Raw genomic sequence first — 19,829 nt, forward strand, 5'->3', positions numbered from 1 at the left:
TACGAATTCGTCTTAAAGGTTAATAATGTTTAAGTTTTCTATGCTAGTTCATGATTTCTAAGTCCCCATTGAATTATTTTTTTAAAAAATCTTAAAGAATAATATATGGGGTAGTCTTAAATCTATGTTATTTTTCTCTAATATAGGTACTGCATGGACTTCCCCTATTTGATTCTGTGATATATAGTGAAATTGGAAAAGAAAACACTTTAAATTTGAAGTTACGGTTGAGTATTTAGGGTTAAACATGAAGTTGATTTAGGGTTAAACATGAAGAGGATTTGGGATTGTGTAATGATCTAGATTAAAAACATTAATGCTTTATGGTTGTATGTGGTATATACAAAATTACTCACTATGCCTAATGACTTTAAGATAAGCTAGATTGCTATTGAATATGCCCTCTTTATTGTTTAAGAGTTGTGTTGTCTTTATTGAAATGAATTTGATGGAAAATCTTTGAGGGTATGGTTATAAAATACTTATTTGTATTGCAGAAAATACACAAGATACAAGAAGACAAATTTTGGTATAGTAGAACTGTAGAAGAATCGGTTAGAAACCATTCTGTGTTCTCGTCTCAGTGTCGCTGCCCCGAAAAGGTAATCCTTTTGACATCTACTTGTTTTATCTGACATTTTGTTTTTACAATATGAAGCTTATTCTCCTTCGCTCCAATGATTCTTTTCTTCTATGATTTACTTTTGATGCATATTGATGAACTATTTGATTTCAAATTGAGTGTGTCTTAGTTGTTGGAGGTATAAGCTATGCTTTTGTGTTTGTTGTTGTTTTGTCCGTGAGTGATATGACTTTAATCACTGGTTCCGTCGAATTGTATAGTCACTTATGTTTTAGGAGTTATCTATTGATTTTATTTAAGTTTGGTTAGCATGGTTTCAAGTTTTCTAGTGGCTTTACTATTCCTGTAGTTCAGCTTGTGTGCTCGCTTCTTCTTACATACCAGAAAAATATTTTGCTTGATTTTCCAGTAGTTTGGTTTGTGTTTTTTTATTTCTGGAGAACAGTTGAATGCTTCCATATAAAGGTGAATAATGTTTATGTTTTGCTCTGCTAGTTTTTTTTTTAATTAAGCTTGGACCATTGCTCCCATTCTATTGAAAAGAACGTCAACTGGACTCAAAGTGAGACCATGAAACAGAGAAAAAACATAAAAAAACAAATAAATAAATATACATTTCCATCCATTTCTTTTTCATTTTCTTTCTTCCTTTGCATATGAAAATGTCTTCTTCTTTGTAGGTGTACCTTCCGGTGGGAAATCTCATAAGAGAGTCAAAATCTAGTGCTCCAAGTTTTTGGATCTGTAAGTATTTCTCTCTGCCTTTTTTTTAATCCAGCTGAATTCTTCCTTAATATTCCCCATTTGATGTGAATCAAGACAAAAATTTCTCCCAAATTACTTCATACGGATCTCCTAGCAGGACATAAGGACTTCAATGCATATCTTGTTCTGCGATTCCCACTTTTTGCTAGTATTTGTTTCACTTTTTGTTGACTGATATAGTTTAAGCTAGTTCGTCTTTGAATAGCTCTCTTGTCCTAGGACTGACTACAAACCTTGATGTAAATATTGTAGTTTTGTGACTCTATGTTCTCTCCTCTGTTTTTCATGTCATGTATTGTGTGTGATCCTCCTTGTTCTTATCCTGATTGTTGCAATTTGTTGTTTATCCATGTTTCATATATTTTTTACCCTGCTTCTGATTGAAATTCAGAAACTGTTGTTTTTCCTCTTGATCTCTAGTTGTATTTGTGATGAAATCAGCTAATTGATTTGCTTCCCTAAAGATGTGTTTTATATGAATGTGTAATGTATTCATTAGTTCAGGAATCTCCTCTATTCTCTCATTTAGCTCCCAAGGTATTCTCCACTACTTCCAAATCATGGTTTTTAGACTTAGAGAATCAGTCTCTAACTTGATATTAATCATAACCTTGTGCTTTTCCATATCTCAATGCCTGCCATATTCCTGTTAATTCTGCTACCATGTTCGTAGTTATTCCTATCCTATTTGCTTCCGCATACAATAAATCTCCATCTTCATTTCTAATATAGACACCATAAGAACTCACACCTTTTGTTGCACCATCCGTGTTACATTTTATCCATCCTTCCTCCGGCCTTGACCATTGTACTAACTGATAATATTGTTTAGGTTCGTATTCTTGTAATGAATCAAACATCCTTTCCCAATGATATGGAATATCTCTAATCTATGAAGTTAATGGGTTTCTATTGTGACTCTTTTTTCCTCTTGTTCTTCTTCATTTTTTTTATTGATGGTAATGTGAAGTGTGTGATGAAGTATGTTGTTTGACTGTGGATGAAAATTGAGATAAATTAAAAGGAACTATTTTTGGTGATAGTGTTAAAAGATGTAGTGTGAAGTAGTGATTTAAAGAAAAAAGACGTGGCAGTTTTATCATAGAGACTTGATGATTGGAATGCACTAACAGCCTTTTTCAATACCCACTGAAACCATACAGTCGTCTTTCCCTTTATTCCAACTATCCAATAGTGTTTTAGCCCTCTCTTGAACCAAAGAATTATTGTGCGAAGGAGGCTCTTCACAGCCAGCCAGATTCCAGAAGATACAGACTTCCTATCATCTATATGCAGCCTTTCAATAGCTCACAGTTAAAGATCAATCAGATGACTGATTGACTCATCTACTAAGTACTCACCTGCCTCTTCCAAATCTTAGAGCATCCCTTAACCAACACTGAATAAAGCTGAGTCCATCTAGCTGGATAAAGAGTTCAAGACACTTTTTATTCTCAGTTGCAGTTATAGTGCTTGCACCAGCAGACCACTGCTTTGTTATTTCACCACCATTCTTGACATCACAATCTCTTTCCTTCTGGATTATGAAGACTAGATCCTGGACTCCACAAGGAGTAGTGAGACCATTCTCATCTCAGTCAAGGTAAAGAAGTCCTCGAATTTCATAATATAATAGTAACTCACAGATCAGGACTACCAAGATGTAAATAAAGAAAAGGAATATCCAGCAACCTTCACCTGTAAAAAAACATTGAAAATTTATCCAAAATATTAGTTCAATAGCTCTAATAGACAAAGTTACCAAAATCTTTTGTAACATCCCTGTCAAGAGTTTATAGGTAATATAAAGTTAGTAAAACAAACAGAGCTACTAATCAAGACTCAACTAAGGATAGGCAAAACTCTCTGGAATATTGATTTTAACATAGGAAGGAGCATTAATAGATTGCAATTTAACAAGGAAAACGGAGACTGAAAAATTGGCCTAGAACTCTGACTCTAACAGATATTTAGAATTTCTTGGGTTTAGCGGTTTAGCGGGTTATTATCGTAGGTTTGTGGAGGTTTTTGCGTCCATTGAATCTCCCTTGACTACTTTGACCCAAAAGTGTAAGAAATTTGAGTGGTCGGAGGCATGCGAGAGAAGCTTCCAAATGTTGAAATATAGGCTTACTTCGGCTTTGGTGTTGACTTTACAGAGGGTACAAAGGGGTTTGTTGTGTATTGTGATGCATCCCGTGTGGGTTTAGGGTGTGTGCTTATGCAACACGGGAAGGTCATTGCCTATGCTTCTAAGCAACTTAAGGTGCATGAGAGAAACTATCCAACTCATAACCTTAAGTTAACGATCATGGTATTTGCTTTGAAAATATGGAGGCATTACTTGTATGGTGTTCATGTTGATGTGTTTACCGACCATAAGAGTCTCCAATATGTTTTTACCCAAAAGAAGTTGAATCTTCGACAAAGAAGATGGTTGGAATTGTTGAAAGATTATGACATGAGTGTCCTCTATCACATTGGCAATTCCAATTTGGTTGAGGATGCTCTAAGTCGTATGACTAAAGGTAGTGTGTCACACATAGATGAAGCCAAGAAAGACGTAGTGAGAGATGTTCATAGGTTGGCTAGGTTGTGTGTGAGGTTGGAAGATTCTCCGAATGGTGGTTTCATGGTTTAAAATAACTTCGAGTCATCATTGGTAGTTGAGGTGAAGTCCAAACAACACCTTGATAAATCATTGATAGAGTTCAAGGAGTCGATCCTTGGCAAGCTCAATGAGGCATTCTCCCTAGGGGGGATGGTATTTTAAGGTTCCAAGGAAGATTGTGTGTTCCCAAGGTTGATAAGTTGAGGAACCAGATCCTTGAGGAAGCCCATGGGTTCCTCTACTCCATTTGTTCGGGTTCGACAAAAATGTACCATGACCTTAGGGAAATTTATTGGTGGAAAGGTATGCAGAAGGACATAGCGGAGTTCGTTGCTAAGTGTCCAAATTGCCAACAAGTAAAAGCCGAACATCTTAATCTGGGTGGCTTACTACAAGAAATCCAAGTCCATACTTGAAAGTGGTAAGACATCAACACTGATTTTGTAGTGGGTTTACCTCGAACTGAAAAGCAATATGATTCCATATGGGTGGTTATGGATAGGTTGACCAAGTCCTCTCACTTAATTCCCATCAAGTCTACTTATTCGGCGGAAGATTATGCTAGGATCTTCAAAGATGGGATTGTATGTCCCCATGGTATTCCGTTATCCATCATATTGATTCGGGGTGCACAATTCATATCTAGGGTTTGGAGGTCATTCCAAGAATGGTTGGGTACTAAGGTGAAGTTGAGTACCACTTTTCATCCCCAAACGTATGGACAAGCAGAGCGTAGTATTCAAACCCTATGGGATATGCTTAGGGCTTGTCTTATTGATTTCAAGGGAAATAGGGATAAGCATTTGCCTTTGGTGGAGTTTGCTTATAATAATAGTTTTCATTCATCCATCTCTATGGCTCCCTATGAAGCCTTGTATGGAAGGAGGTGTAGGTCTCCTATGGGATGGTTTAAAGTAGGTAAGACTTCGCTTCTTGGTCCTGATTTAATTTATAAGACTTTAGAGAAAGTTCATATCATAAGGAACCGGTGGCAAACAGCCTATAGTCGGTAAAAGTCTTATGCTGATCATAGGAGAAGGGATTTGGAATTTGATGATGGTGATAAGGTGTATTTGAAAATTTCAACTATGAAAAGGGTGGTGAGATTTGGCAAGGAAGGGAAGTTGAGTCCTCGTTATGTGGGTCCCTAAGAAATCTTGCAATGGGTTGGTAAGGTTGTCTATGCATTGAAATTTCCTAGTTAATTGGCTTCGGTTCATCCAGCTTTTCATGTTTCCTTGTTTAAAAAGTGTATTGGTAATCCCGAGTCTATTCTTCCTATTGAGGATCTTGGTGTGAAGGATAACCTCTCTTATTAGGAAGTTTCGGTTCAAATTCTTTATAGACAAGTCAAGAAGTTAAGGAATAAAGAGGTAGCTTCCATAAATGTGTTATTGAAGAATCATCTAGTTGAGGGTGCAAGATGGGAGGCCGAGGCTGACATGAAGTCTCATTAACCTCATCTACTTGATACCTAAGGTTAGTAGTTCTTACTAAAATGAAAATCATGACAAAAATTGAAGTTGCTTTGATTTTTGGTGAAGTCTTGCAAAATGTGCATTTTTGCATAGTCTTATAGTGAATTACAATGAAGTTGTGCATTTGGACTTGAAATTTTGCTCTTTGACTTCTTTAAGTTATATTTTGTATTTTGATATGATGACTCTTTAGGAAATGATATGTAGCATGTTGATAAGTTGAACTTCTTCATAATTGACTCATGTAAAGCATGTTGAGATCATGTTGTTCTTGTGAGAAGGATTTTCCTCATAATATAATATTGAGCCTTATGTATGGTAATTGGAGTTCTGAATTGCCTTGTGTGAGTGATATGATTTATGTTGTTATGTATTGTTGTTGGTTGGGCTGATAGTCTTGAGTCTAATCCTTCCTTCAAAAGATTCCTCGCATGATTCTGGGATGAATAATCATAAGGAGGGATAATGTACATTTCGAAAATCCAAGACGTTTCTTAAAGTCTAACATAGGTGTCATGAGGTCTAGTAAGTGTTTAAGGCCTACTTTAATGTTTATAAGTAATTTATGAATTCTAGGAACTAAAACGTCCAAGAACGTCCATGACGTCCGGAAAATAGTTCTAGGAGGTACTAGCGTGCCTAAGCCTATTTGACTAGCTTTTAGGAGTCGGAAATCCATGAAAATTGGTGGAAGGGTAGTTAATAGGTGTTTATGTTAATACATTCTCGAAACATCTGGGTAGGACTCCCCAAGTACCAACCAAGGGCCCTTGAGAAGGACCCTTGCACGTTGGTGTCAACACTGCCTAGGCAGTGTGCACCCACAAAGGGTCAATCGATGGGGTGTGTGTTGATCAACGGGGCGTCGATGCCAACCGACGAACAACATTTAGACATTTTGTTGAAGAGTATCAATTTCATAGTTCTGAAATCATCGACGGATGTGTTGCACGTAAGGGCACAGTAACCGTCGATTCACAAACGAACCGTCGTTCGGGGTCTCCTCTGTGAGCGTCGAATTTTCCTGCACATTTTAAGTTAGTTTCATTTAATTAGTTAAGGGTATAGGAGGTTAATAGGGGTTTAAGGGAGTCTAATTAATTTAAATAACCCTCCATATAAAGAACCCAAACCTCATTAGACTAAGCATAACTAACAAAACAAATCCTCTTCCTTCTCTCTTCTTTCTCTCTCTATCGGAAGACACCATTAAAGACTACCTAGGGGAGGGATTTAGGGGCTGAAAAAGGGATGAATTCACCATCAATTATTCATCAATTAACAAGGTATAGGATCTAAAATTCACCTTTCAGACCTCTTTCCTCAGAGGGTTCCTTCAAAGTGTTTTTAAAAATTAGGTTTTCATGTGGGTTCTTCTCAATCTTGAAAATTATGTTGTGAATTGGTCTGTTTATGTTTTATATTGAATAATATGAATTGATTAACATGTATCTAAACCTAATTATGATAAATGTTGATGGTTTAGTCTTGGTTGTAGAAGATGACCCTTGTCCCTTAACCCTAGGTTTGATTTTGATATAAAGTAGGTTGTATTTGGCTCAATTAACATGGTTATGGATTTAATTGCTATTATAAGATTTTTTTATATCAATTGTAAACAGATTAAAGAGAATTGTACTATTTCATGCTAGTTCATAAGAATATGATCTAGGTTATGAAGTGAATTGACCTAAGTATCTTGTCTTAAGCTATGATCTAGTATTGAATTGTGATATAGTATTTATCCTAGCCTTGTTATCATGTTGATTACTGATATATGATGATGTATACCCAAGAATTGAGTTGAATGAGGGTTTATAATAAGACCTTGGTGATGAATTATGAAGAAGACTTGGTAAGTCTTATGATCTCTATCCTTTACTTCAAATTGTGATTAATTGTGATTAAGTCATGATGTGATATCAGAGTATGCCTTGTATTAGGATTTATAGGGTGGTATGATGTTGAATATAAATTTCTTGATTTAGTTGTGAGGTTGATTAAGGTGTATATGTATAAGGACGGTCATGACTACCACTGTGTCTTAGTATAATATGAAATGCTAATTGTGATGAAAGGATTTATACTCATGCAATTATTATTAAGCTATGATGATGATTATGTTATAGATGGGTTTTACCCAATGACCCAAATTAAGCTATGATTGCTATTTAAAGGCTTAAATACATTTCAAAAAAAGGACTCTATAACTTAGCAGCGAGTGAACTAGAGGTAGGAGTTTCCCTTCCCACATAGGGAAGGTAGGAGCACTAAAGTACTCTTGATATTGGAGACTATAATGCATGTATCATAAAGAGGGTCTCGAACATATCTCCTAGTTCTTGAACTATGTTGCCCCTATAGGAATGCTAGCTAGTGGATCCACGTAGTTGCTATGTTTTATGTTTTTTACTACCTTGGCAAGTAGTCCGCCTTCTTTCGGTATAGCGTTTTACGACACCGGATTCCACACTAGCTTATGTGGTCTATGTCGGTTAGAGCAAGATGTTCCAAAAAGGTAAACTGAATTAAAGGATTGAACTTTAACTATGATAACCTAAGCAGTCTAGTTTAGTCTAGGTAGGGGTGTGGGACTCTACCTATGCATTGCACTAGTTAGCCTTGAGGGGAGTCTTAGGAGGATGTTCTTATAAATGATTATGCTTATAATGATATATGATATGTATATGGTTAACTTGCACCATGTTTATACTATATGTTGAATAGTTTACTTATGAATAAACGTACGCCTAAATGATATGTTTGTAAAGTAAGATGTTAGTCATGATTCTTGTTGGCTACTTGATTGAGTAAGGTTATGGGGTCTTTCTTGGTCATTGCACTTGTTGGCTTGATAGGGGTTCATGGGTAATTGTCTTGCTTTGTTTATGTTGAAATGTACTCTTATTCATGCTTAGTGTTAATATGACTTGATCATAGGGTTACATTGAGTATGTATCTACTTATATGATATGATTGGTTGACTGAACTAGACTTGATGTTGTAGTTCTCCTAATGTACATGCCTATGACTTAATAAACATGAAATATTAATTGGTATGGTCTTGTTGAATGTGAATAAAGGTTTTAAATGAAAAGTGCATATTTTATGAAATGTCCTTTTATTTTACATGATTTCAAAGTATGTGTGCATATGGTCTCAAGTGGCGTACTAAACCCGTTTCTTCCTTACCCCCAACATTTTAGGTTCTGATCGTTGAGGATTTATTGGAAGGCGACTTGAAGAAGGCTTAGATCCTTGATCATCCAAGTAGGGTGTCTGAGGGTGTTGCCAATATCAAGCTTATGTTGTTGATTTAGTTTTAGGACTCTTATATTTATCTCTTTTCATCTGAGTACGGATTGTATAAATCCTATATGTGGATTCTTTACTTTGATGTAGGGCTATGCCCAAATTGTTAACCTTGTCAGATGGTTATGAGAGGAAATAATCCATAAGACTATGTTCTATCTTTTATATATAGAAATACTTTGATTTGACCTATGAATGTAATGATGTACACTAAGAGGCTAGTCTTAGTTCTCAAAGAGGACGACGACGCTGGTTACGTCTAGGGGGATAACCCGAATATGACAACACACTAATATCTTCAAAGACTAATCATTGCAATGTCTAGATAGCGTCTCATTCAACTACCTAAATTTAATAGTACTTCTTCAACACTAACAAGTATCACACATGATGAGAACAGGCAATAACTGACATAGACCATGTTATCTAATCATGGAATCCGGAGTCATGAACCTACTATGATGGACGGTGTTCTACTTGCAACCTGTAGAACTAAGACACATCCCATGTAGGCACATGGTCAAGGAATATCAATGGTTTATTTTTACTCAAATCTCTATCTTAACTAGAAATACTCCCAAAGCATATTCTCTCTATTGTAGACTTTGTTCTCATAGAGTAATTCAATAAAAGAGCATATGAAGAGATTTTATATCTAGTTCACAATAAAGTCACATTACACTAAGCCTAAGGTTGACTTACAATGGTTAAGAAGATAGCTCAATGACATTCCTAAGGATGTTTTCATGTCATTTAAGCCAACCAAACATAAGTCCACCATTCACACAAGAAGGATAATATTACGGGTGTCACATCCCGAAACCACACCCTAAAACTTAGGGGCAATCTCGGATTTCAACCAGCTTACTTGACCTTTCAGAGGTCTTCTACAAGCTCTTACATATCATTAATCACATAAACATAATGAAAAGTAGTGTCGAATCAAAACTTTTCACAAAAACATATCATAGTATTTAAAAACTCTTTCATATAAAATCATAGGAAACACTAAGTATCAATCTCATCAAACATAGGAAACAAGAATACTTGGGACACGGCCCATACACAATACAAATATAGAAATACTTAGTCTATTACAATACTTCTAACAGAAACATAAAAGATATATATACCCTCGAGTCAAATGAGGACATACTTCAACTTCTTTTAAATGATGCTACAGTCCAAGTATTCCTTCCAAATGCTCCTCACCTACCAAAAACTATAGAGGTAGATAAAAGCATGGATTAGTACAACCACATGTACTAAGTATGGCATAATGCATGAAAAACATGAAAACAAGCATTTGTTAGAAATATGCATCTTTTCATTTAAAAATCATATTATAATAACAAGAATACCACTTAACAACTTAGAAACACATCAGATAACATTAAGACCAATTATCATATTTTTAGAAGTCACTTTACAGTAACTCAATTCACTGTTACAGTGAAATCCCTTCAGTGTACAATGAAGTGTCTTACCATGTATTTAGACACTTTCTAGCATGTAGTTTTCCTCACTAAAAGCTATTGTAAGACCCACTTAAGCAACACAAAGAGAGACTACCCATACAACCTCCCTAAGCATACCTAAATGATTATCAAGATTACTTATAACGAGTCACTTACACACTTACAACACTTCAACATATGAACATGAGATAATATGATATTCTCTTACCAAAGACTATCAAAAGACTTACTTAGTCCATGATTGACCTCTTCAAGATTACCTAAATAATTCTTAAGACTTCCTAAATTTGGATCATGTCCACATAACCAATCATTTTCCCTAACTAGAGTCATTCTTAAGACTCATCTATGTAAGATACGAACTGACCATTCCTATGCCTCCTTCACACCTTAACTAGACAACAAATATTCTAGATAAGTACTTATTCAATTAACATACTTTCTTAACTTAAGTGATTATATTCATTAGTTCATTTAGGATACATTCAACACATACAGGACATTCAAGTAATGGTCTTGGACAAGACCTAGGAACTCCAACTAACACCTTCAAACCTATTATGCAATTTCTAGATAACGTCCCATACCACCACCTAAACTTCATAGAACTTCTCTAATGCTAATAGGTATTTTTTTATAATGAGAATATACAATAACCGACATAGACCATGATAGCAAGACATGGAATGATGAGGTTGTTCGACTTTCCAATGGTAGTTATTAAACATATCCCATGTAGGCACATGGTTAAGGAATATGAAGGGCATTCTCTGTATTCTAGTCTCACTCTTTTACTAAAACTACTTTCCTTACCATACTCACTCGGTGCTAGACTTCGTTCTCATAGAGTAATTCACATTAAGGTTCATATAAAGGGGTTCCATATCAAGTTCATAACCCAATTACATTTACCCTACCAAAGAAGTCTTCTAGGGTTACCTTACAATGGCGACAAGAAGCTCATAATGACTTTCCTAAGGTTTGATATGATGTCGTTCCATCCAACCAACCTTAAGTCCATCATTCCTTTACTTTGAAGGATACCATTATGGCTTACGACTTCAACATTCATAACCTTACCACTAGGTTCAAGGTTTCACATAAAAGACCCGCTTAACTTCATTTAAGGTCACATGTCATTCATTCATTCAAGACTAAGAGACTTTGCCATCCTAAGTCAAGACATCACATATTCACATTCATACATACATCAAGCAAGGGACATAAGTCAACCAAGACAAGACACCACATACCTCATTTTACCTCATAATACAAGTCATTCTAGAAGCACACAAAAATAGCTCTTATCATCGTCAAGTCATCCTATATACATCAACCCTAAGACTATACACACAAAACCACATTCATAGTCTAACATGATCACCTACATAACATCAATAGAACACATATACTTCCACATTTGCTTAACATGTAGATAGATATCATCATACTTCACATAATCAACTATACAATTGGTTACATTACTAAAAGTATTTTGCCAACAAGGCCATTATCGTCATATTACTTAAAATAACGCTGGAAAGAATACACCAATTTCAAGTAAAGCACATAACACCACCACCATAAGTGGACCATAACAATCACAATATAATTGAAGTCTAATAGTCATAAAAATAAGGAAATAGGGAAGCTTACCACCACATCATCCTTCAACACCTATATCCAATACCAAATCACCACATTCGATATCACAAGGCCTTTACCCATGCTCATAACCAACAATTCAACGTAATTATAACAATATTCATGAAACTAGGTCAAATTACTACATATTCATCAATCTAATACAACCTAGATACCAATCACTATAATTATTACATCAATCAATAGCATACATAAAACTACATTAGAATTCATTAACATTAGATCAATATCAAGAAACCTTAGGTAAAAATCATCAATAGAATAAAAATTAAATCATTATTCAATGTTTAGAAATCATTAATGCAAGAACCCATAGAATAGATCATAAAATTGGACAATTCAACTTGAAAACTTTAGAAAACTTCTTGAGAGTTGGGCTCCTTCATGAAGAGAGTTTCAAGGATAATAATCCATACCTAAATGATGATAATTCTTCACTTTGATGAATAATATCCACTCAATTCAAAAATTCAAGCTCTTCCTTGACTTTGGACTTCAATGGAGTCTTAAGGAGTTTCTAAGGGATTCTGGGGTTCAGATTTTGAAGAATGAAATCTTCTAAGTGTTAAACACTTATATACACATTTAAAATACCCAAAATACACCTAAGGAAGATACGATACTCTTATTTGGAAGTGGGGTGAAATTACAACTTCACCCCTCACTTAACATTGCACGCGGGGAAGTGCCCATCAACGGATGCCAACCTACGGACCATTCCTTGACCAACGGACCATCATGTTGTTCCGTGGTCTGGGACTGAGTCTTGTCCTTGGTCCCTCCTTTCCCCAGTCTAAGTTCCAAATGACGATACCCAACCAACGGGGCGTCGATTGACCCACTTGGTGTCGACTGCCTCCATGGTTTGAGGTGTCATGGGCTGCCTTGACACCAACTTTGGGTCCTTCCTCAAGGACCCTTGGATCGTCCTTGGGAATGTTTCGCCTGGATGTTTCCAACCCAAACATGATTATATATGATTTTAGGACCTCTCACATGAATTTCACCTTAAAAACACGTAAAACTCAATGAAACATGCTTAGACACACAAGGTCATTTCAAGGCAATATTTTCAAACGTCATGGACGTTCTTGGACATTTCACCTCCAAACTCCACAAAACTTGACACACTGCCTATATACATCATAATAACTCATTTAATGAACTTATAACCTCATGAATCACACATAAACACATATAACCATATGAGGCACATATGACTTAGTTGCCGAACGTCTTGGTCGTCCCTTGACGTTTGACTTTCAATGCACCTAAAATTTTAGACACTGCCTCCTTAACACATAATATAACTATTCAGGACCTTAGACAATATATACTGGCATGTTAGGCTCTAGTTCATCTAAGTCATTTTCGAGGTCTTACAACGGGTTTCAACTTCAAGGATATTATAACCTTTAATTTAAAAAGATTCATACAAATGATGTTCTTTTCTATAGTCAAGATCATATTCATTTTATACATATACATTCATGAAAAAGGGTTTTCTAACCTACTAAGTCAAGGATTCATATTCATTCATGTATCAAGCAAGGAACATAAGTCTACCTAGACAAGACAGACTTCACTTTACAATATCAATATAGAATCTCATTCAAGAAGCACATAGGAACAACTAGATATACTTGCAAGTCATCCTACACACTCATATAGAATCATCGATATAAACCATCACAAGTATCATACAAGTCATCAAAAAGTATCATACTTCAATATCAAGTCATTCACATAAGGACTTTCACCATAGCCAATTAGAGACACATATCATCAATTAGGAGAACTCATGTTTTGAATTCACATAACACATAAGTCATTTGGACCTTCACATTACTCACATAATCAAGTTATAACATGATAATATCATAAAACATTAAGTAATGCCGAGGCCACATTGTTTCACAATTCATAAAGTAATGTTGACGAGGCCACATAATTCACAAGTAAAGCACATAAACAATGCCACCATAACTAGACCATACCCATCATAATCATAGTTTAAGACTTATACAATAAAATATAGAGAGAGTTACGGAAGCATACCACCAATCCAATCTCACAACTTCAATCCATAACCAAATCACTCACCACAATACTCAAAGGCCTTTATCAATGGCAGTGATCACCAATTCAATCCAATTATCATATGAAATCAAATTAAATCAATATGAATTCATAAATTTAGGACAGCCTACTCATGACCTAACATAGTTCTTTCTAATTCAATAGCCCAAATCAAACTACACAAGAATTCAATAGTATAGAGACATGATCACTTCACCCATAAAATAGTCAAAATATGGAATTCATGGTTTGCATGGGTTCATAGTATTTTTAGGTTAAAATCATTAAAATTACAACGATTCAATCATAATACAATGATTCAAAATGTTTTATGCAAGAATCCATAGGTAGATCACAAGTAAGATGTACATCTTTTGAGTAAGTCTTGGAAAACCATTTTTGAGATTGGATCCTTGAAGAAAATAGATTCAAGGATGTAGACCATACCTTAATTGATTCCAGACCATGAAATTTGAGAAGAATTGATAGAGACTTCAAGCTTTACTCTCCCTTCAAGATTCAATGGTGTTCTAGAGAGTTCTTTAGAGGTTTTGGAGTTTTGATTTTGAAAAGTGAATTCATATAAGTGTTTTAGACTTATAAACCCACTTAAAATACCCAAAATAGCCTTAAGGAACCGTCAAACTAATTTTAGGAAGGCTAGGTGAAAATCTCAAAATGTCCCTCACTTGGCCGAGACACCTACAGAATTGCAGGTGCCAATCAAAGCCCATCATCGACACCTTGTAGCCCAACCAACGGACAGTCCTGTTTATGCGTTGTTTGGGTCACAGGTTGTCCAAGTGGGAGCTCTTGCTACACAACCTAAGTGTCAACCTACGCGTCTACCAGCTTATTGGGCGTCGAATGCCTTCCGTAGGTGAGGCTGGTTTGACAGGTTTTGGCTCAAACATTAGGTCCTCCTCAAGGACCCCTTGGTTGGTCGTTGGGGAGTTTTTCCCGAAAGTTTACAACCCGAATGTAAGACCTTGAAAAAATGACTTAGGTGAACTGGATCCTAACACGATAATCTTGATATTTTAAGGTCCTATATAGGTCTACTATGTGTTATTGAAGCAGTGTCTAAGAGTTTAGGCGCATTGGAAGTCAAACGTCAATGGACAACTAAGACGTTCGACGACTAAGTCACTTATGTGCCTCATATGTGGTTTTATGTGATTATGTGTGATTGATCAGGTTTTAAGGAAATGATTTATTATAGCATATGTAGGCAATGTGTCGATTTTTGTGAAGTTTGGAGGTCAAACGTCTATGACGTTTGAAAGATGTGCCTTGAAAAGACCTTGTGTGTCTAAGCATGTTTCGTCGAGTTTTATGTGTCCACTTTTCATGAAATTGATGTGGTAGGTAATAAACTCATATACTATCATGTTTGGGTTGGAAATGTTTGGGAAAACATCCCCAAATACCATACAAGGGTCCTTGAGGAAGGACCCAAGTTGGTGGCCAAAACTGCCTAAGGCAGTCCCACCTACGGATGGCAAACGACAGCGAGTGGCCTCGTCAACGCCCCGTAGGTGGTTGGAGTCGTTTGTTACTTACCCTATTATCTACCAATTCCAAGCCTCTGAACCCATTGACGGAGAACAGAACGGCCCGTGTACGGGCCTACGCCCCATCAATGGGCAAATCGTCGATGGATCTGTGTTTTCCTGCGCAGGTCACTGTTAAGTGAGGGGTGAAATGGGAATTCCACCCCACTTCCAAATAAGAGTATTGGAGGTTCCTTAAGGGTCTATTTGTTATTTTAAGTGTGTATGTAAGTCTTTAACACATAGAATATTTCATTCTTCCAAATCAAAAATCCAAAATCCCTTAGAAATTCCTTAAGATTCCATTGAAGTCCAAAGTCAAGGAAGAGAATGGTGTGACTAATTGAGTAGATATTACTCATCAAAGTGAATAATTAGATTCATTGATTTATGGATTTTGATCCTTGAAACTCTTTTCATCAAGGAGCCCAACTCTCAAGAAGTTTTCTACAGTTTCCAAGTTGAATTGTCCAAATTTTATTATTCTACCATGGGTTCTTTCATGAATGATTTCTAAACATTGGATAATGATTTAATCATGTATTGATTATTTTAACCTAAATTACCTATGAACCCATGAACTGGATGAACCCTAGATTTTAACTATATCATGGGTTACTTGATATTGACTTAATGATTATTAATTCTAGTTTAGATTTCTGTGGGTTATCTAATGATGCAAGAATTGTGTTAAATTGATATCTAGGTGGTATTGTATTGATGAATATTTATTGAATTAACTTAGTTTCATTGATTATCATAGAATCTATATTGAATTATTGTTCATGACCATTGGTAAGGGTCTTATGGTATTGAATTGAATGATTTAGCATCAAATTGAGGTGTTGAGGATGGAGCAGTGGTAAGCTGACCTATTTCATTTATTTTGATGTTAATTAGACTTCAATTATATTATGATTTGTATAGTCCACTTATGGTGGCAGTGTTGTGTGTTTTACTTGAAATTGATGTGGCCTTGTCGGCGTTACTTTCTATATTATGATGATCATGACCTTCTCGGCAAACTACTTCAAGTTATATGGCTATTTGTATAGTTGATTATGTGAAGTATGATCATATCTACCTATATGCTAGTAATGTGAAAGTTTGATGTATATTAGGAGATCATGTCAGACTATGATTATGTGCTTATATGTGTAGTCTTAGAGTTCATGCATGATTGTTCCTACTTGACTATATGAGTCTATAATGGTTATATTGATGATGTTGTAGTAACGTATAGGGTGACATAAAGATGATAAGGGATATCCCAAGTGCTTTAAAGAATATGCTATATGTGATAAGGTAAAAGAATATTGTGTCTTATTTAGTAAACATGTGTCCCTTACTTGATATATGGATGAATTTTATGAGATTATGATATGTCTTGACTAGGTAGGCTTAGTGCACCCTTGTCATGTATGAATGAAAGACATGTGAGACCTTAGAGGATGTTAAGAAGGTCGTGTTCGCGGAAAAGGTTATATTATGAATGCTTAAGTCGAGAGTCGTAACAGTATCCTTCATGTAAAGGAATGGTAGAATTAATGTTAATTGGTTGGAACGACATCATACTAATCCTTAGGAAAGTCATAATGAGCTATCTTATTCGCCATTGAAAGGGAGCCCTAATGGACCTCTTTGGTAGGGTGAATGTGATTGGGTTTTAACTAGATAAGGAACCTCTTCATGTGATACTTTAATGTCAATTACTCTATGAAAACCAACGCTAGCACTGCGTGATTATGTTAAGGGAAGTGGCTCTACTTGAGAGTGAGACTAGAGTACAATGTACCTCTACTTGAGAATGAGACGAGAGTGCATAAAAGACCTTGATATTCCTTAACCATAAGCCTACATAGGATGTGTCCTAGTTCTACCCTTGGCAAGTAGAACACCCTCATCGGAGTAGGTTAGAACTTCGAATTCCATGTCTAACTATCATGGTCTATGTAGATTATTGCCTATTCTCATCATATGGAATACCTATTAGCATTTAAGAAGTTCTATGAAGTTTAGGTGGTTGTATGGGACACTATCTAGACATTGCACAATAGGCTTTGAAGGTTTTATTGGGAGTTCTTAGGTCTTGTCCAAGACCACTACTTGAATGTCCTTTATGTGATGTATGAGTCTCAATAAACTAATCACTTATATTATGAAGTATGTAAATGGAATAAGTACTTATCTAGAGTAGTTAAGAGTTGTCTAGTTAAGGTGTGAAGGGGGCATAGGAATGGTCACTTCTTATCTTACATAGATGAGTCTTAAGAATGACTCTAGTTAGGGAACATGATGCAAACTTAGGAAGTTTTAAGGATTATTTAGGTAGTCTTGAAGAGGTTAATTATGGACGTTATGTTCTTGATCTACTTAAGTAAGCTTTTGATAGCCTTTGATGAGGAAATGTCATATTATCTATGTGTTGATACTTTGAGGTTTTAATTGTGTATGTGTCTGATTATAAGCATTTTTTAGGATCATTTAGGTATGTTTAGGGAGGTTGTATGGTCGGTCTCTCTTTACGTTGCTTAACTGTGTCTTAGGATAGATTTTAGTGAGGAGACTACATGCTAAGAATTTCTAAATGGAAATGGAAGCATTTCACTGTAACAATGAAGAACTTCACTGTACAGTGAAAGGGGTTCACCGTAAATTGACTCTAAAATTACGGTATTTCATTTAAATGTTATCTTATGTGTTTCAAAGTTTTTTAAATGTTGTTCTTATGATTATAATATGATTTTTAAATGAAAAGATGCATATTTCTAATAAATGTCCATTTTCATGATTTTCATGCATTATGTCATACTTAGTACATGTGGTTGTACTAACTCCATGATTTTATCTATCTATAGTTGTTAGTAGGTGATGAGCGTTTGGGAAGGAAGACTTGGACAGTAGCATCGTTCAAGAGAAGTTGAGGTACATCCTCATTTAACTCGAGGACATATATGTCTTTTATGTTTATTCTATTAGAAGTATTGTAATATACTAAGTATTTCTATATTAGCATTGTATATGGGTCGTGTCCCAAGTATCCTCGTGTCTTAAGTTTGATGGAATTGAGACTTAGTATTTCCTATGACTTTAAATGAAAGAGATTTTTAAATACTATGATATGTTTTGTGAAAAGTTTTAAATCCACACTACTTTTCATTATTTATATGCGATGAATGGTATGTAAGGGCTTGTACAAGACCTCCGAGAGATCAAGTACACCAGTTGCAACCTGAGATGGACCCTATCTTCTAGGGTGTGGTTTCGGGATGTGACATAGAATATAGTCGTACACATGTTAGGAATCCCTCACATCAATTTCATCCAAAACAAACACGTAAAACTTAACGAAACTCACTAAGGCACACAAACATTTCAAGGCAAACCTTTCGAACGTCATGAACATTCTTAGACGTTTGATCTCCAAACTTTAAACACTACATCTTATCATGATTATAACTCGTTTTAAGACTTTAATAAATTAATACACAAGCGTTAGGATCTAGTTTCACTTAAGCAGTGTTAGAGGTGTTACATGAAGTTCATGTTTGACATTAGAAGATGGACATAGATGTCTGACTGCTATGAGGGAATATTAGAAGTTAGAGAATCTTCTACCGCCTGTTTTTCTTGTCTATGGAGAAATTTTTGAGACTATACATTCATTGTTATTTACAAGTGGGTTCCTCGAATTGTAAAAGTAACCACGAGCAGTAAAGCCCGAAGATAGAAGTTGTCGAATTCTATTTTCCTACTTTGTTTTGGATAAGTTTTTAGTGCCTATATATACTTTCTAGATTTTATTTTATAATTTATGTTCAATCTATGTTCTAAAAACACAAGGAAACAATTATTCGAGTTTGTTCTTGAATTTGAAGGGATTCCACAATTTGATTGTTGACTTTTGCTTTTGAAGTTTAATTCATGATTTTGGATTTTCCCATCTTGGAGTGCATGATTCCATTTAACAAACCGATGATGGTTGTCATACACACCTGAGTAGCTAAATTCATAACTAGAATTGTAAAAATCATGAAGAATTAACAAAGTAGACTTAATACTTAGTAAACCTTGAAAAATGTGAATGCATGTATATATTATTTTTTCCTTCGCTTTGATTGCTTTTGAATGAGTGCACACCTTAGAATCGTCTTATTTTTCCTTGTTGGACCAAATAGGTAACGAATGAAAAAAAACTATACAATGAGGATTTGAGGATATCAACCATCATCTAATAGCTTGATCTTGTCCGAGAATAGCTAATTTGATATCAATGGTATGAGTTAGTAAAGTAAAAACTCAGGG

General features: G+C 35.4%; 1 long non-coding RNA gene across 1 annotated transcript; it reads left to right on the forward strand.

Annotated features, from left to right (window-relative positions):
* Nucleotides 1-1,191: 1,191 nt before the first annotated feature.
* Nucleotides 1,192-8,895, forward strand: LOC138340829 (uncharacterized). Its single transcript, XR_011213673.1, has 2 exons — nt 1,192-1,327; nt 8,644-8,895. It is a non-coding gene; the product is annotated as an uncharacterized lncRNA (long non-coding RNA).
* The last annotated feature ends 10,934 nt before the right edge of the window (nt 8,896-19,829 follow it).

The sequence above is a fragment of the Solanum lycopersicum genome, chromosome 1, assembly GCF_036512215.1.
Source record: "Solanum lycopersicum chromosome 1, SLM_r2.1".
Lineage (NCBI taxonomy): Eukaryota > Viridiplantae > Streptophyta > Magnoliopsida > Solanales > Solanaceae > Solanum > Solanum lycopersicum.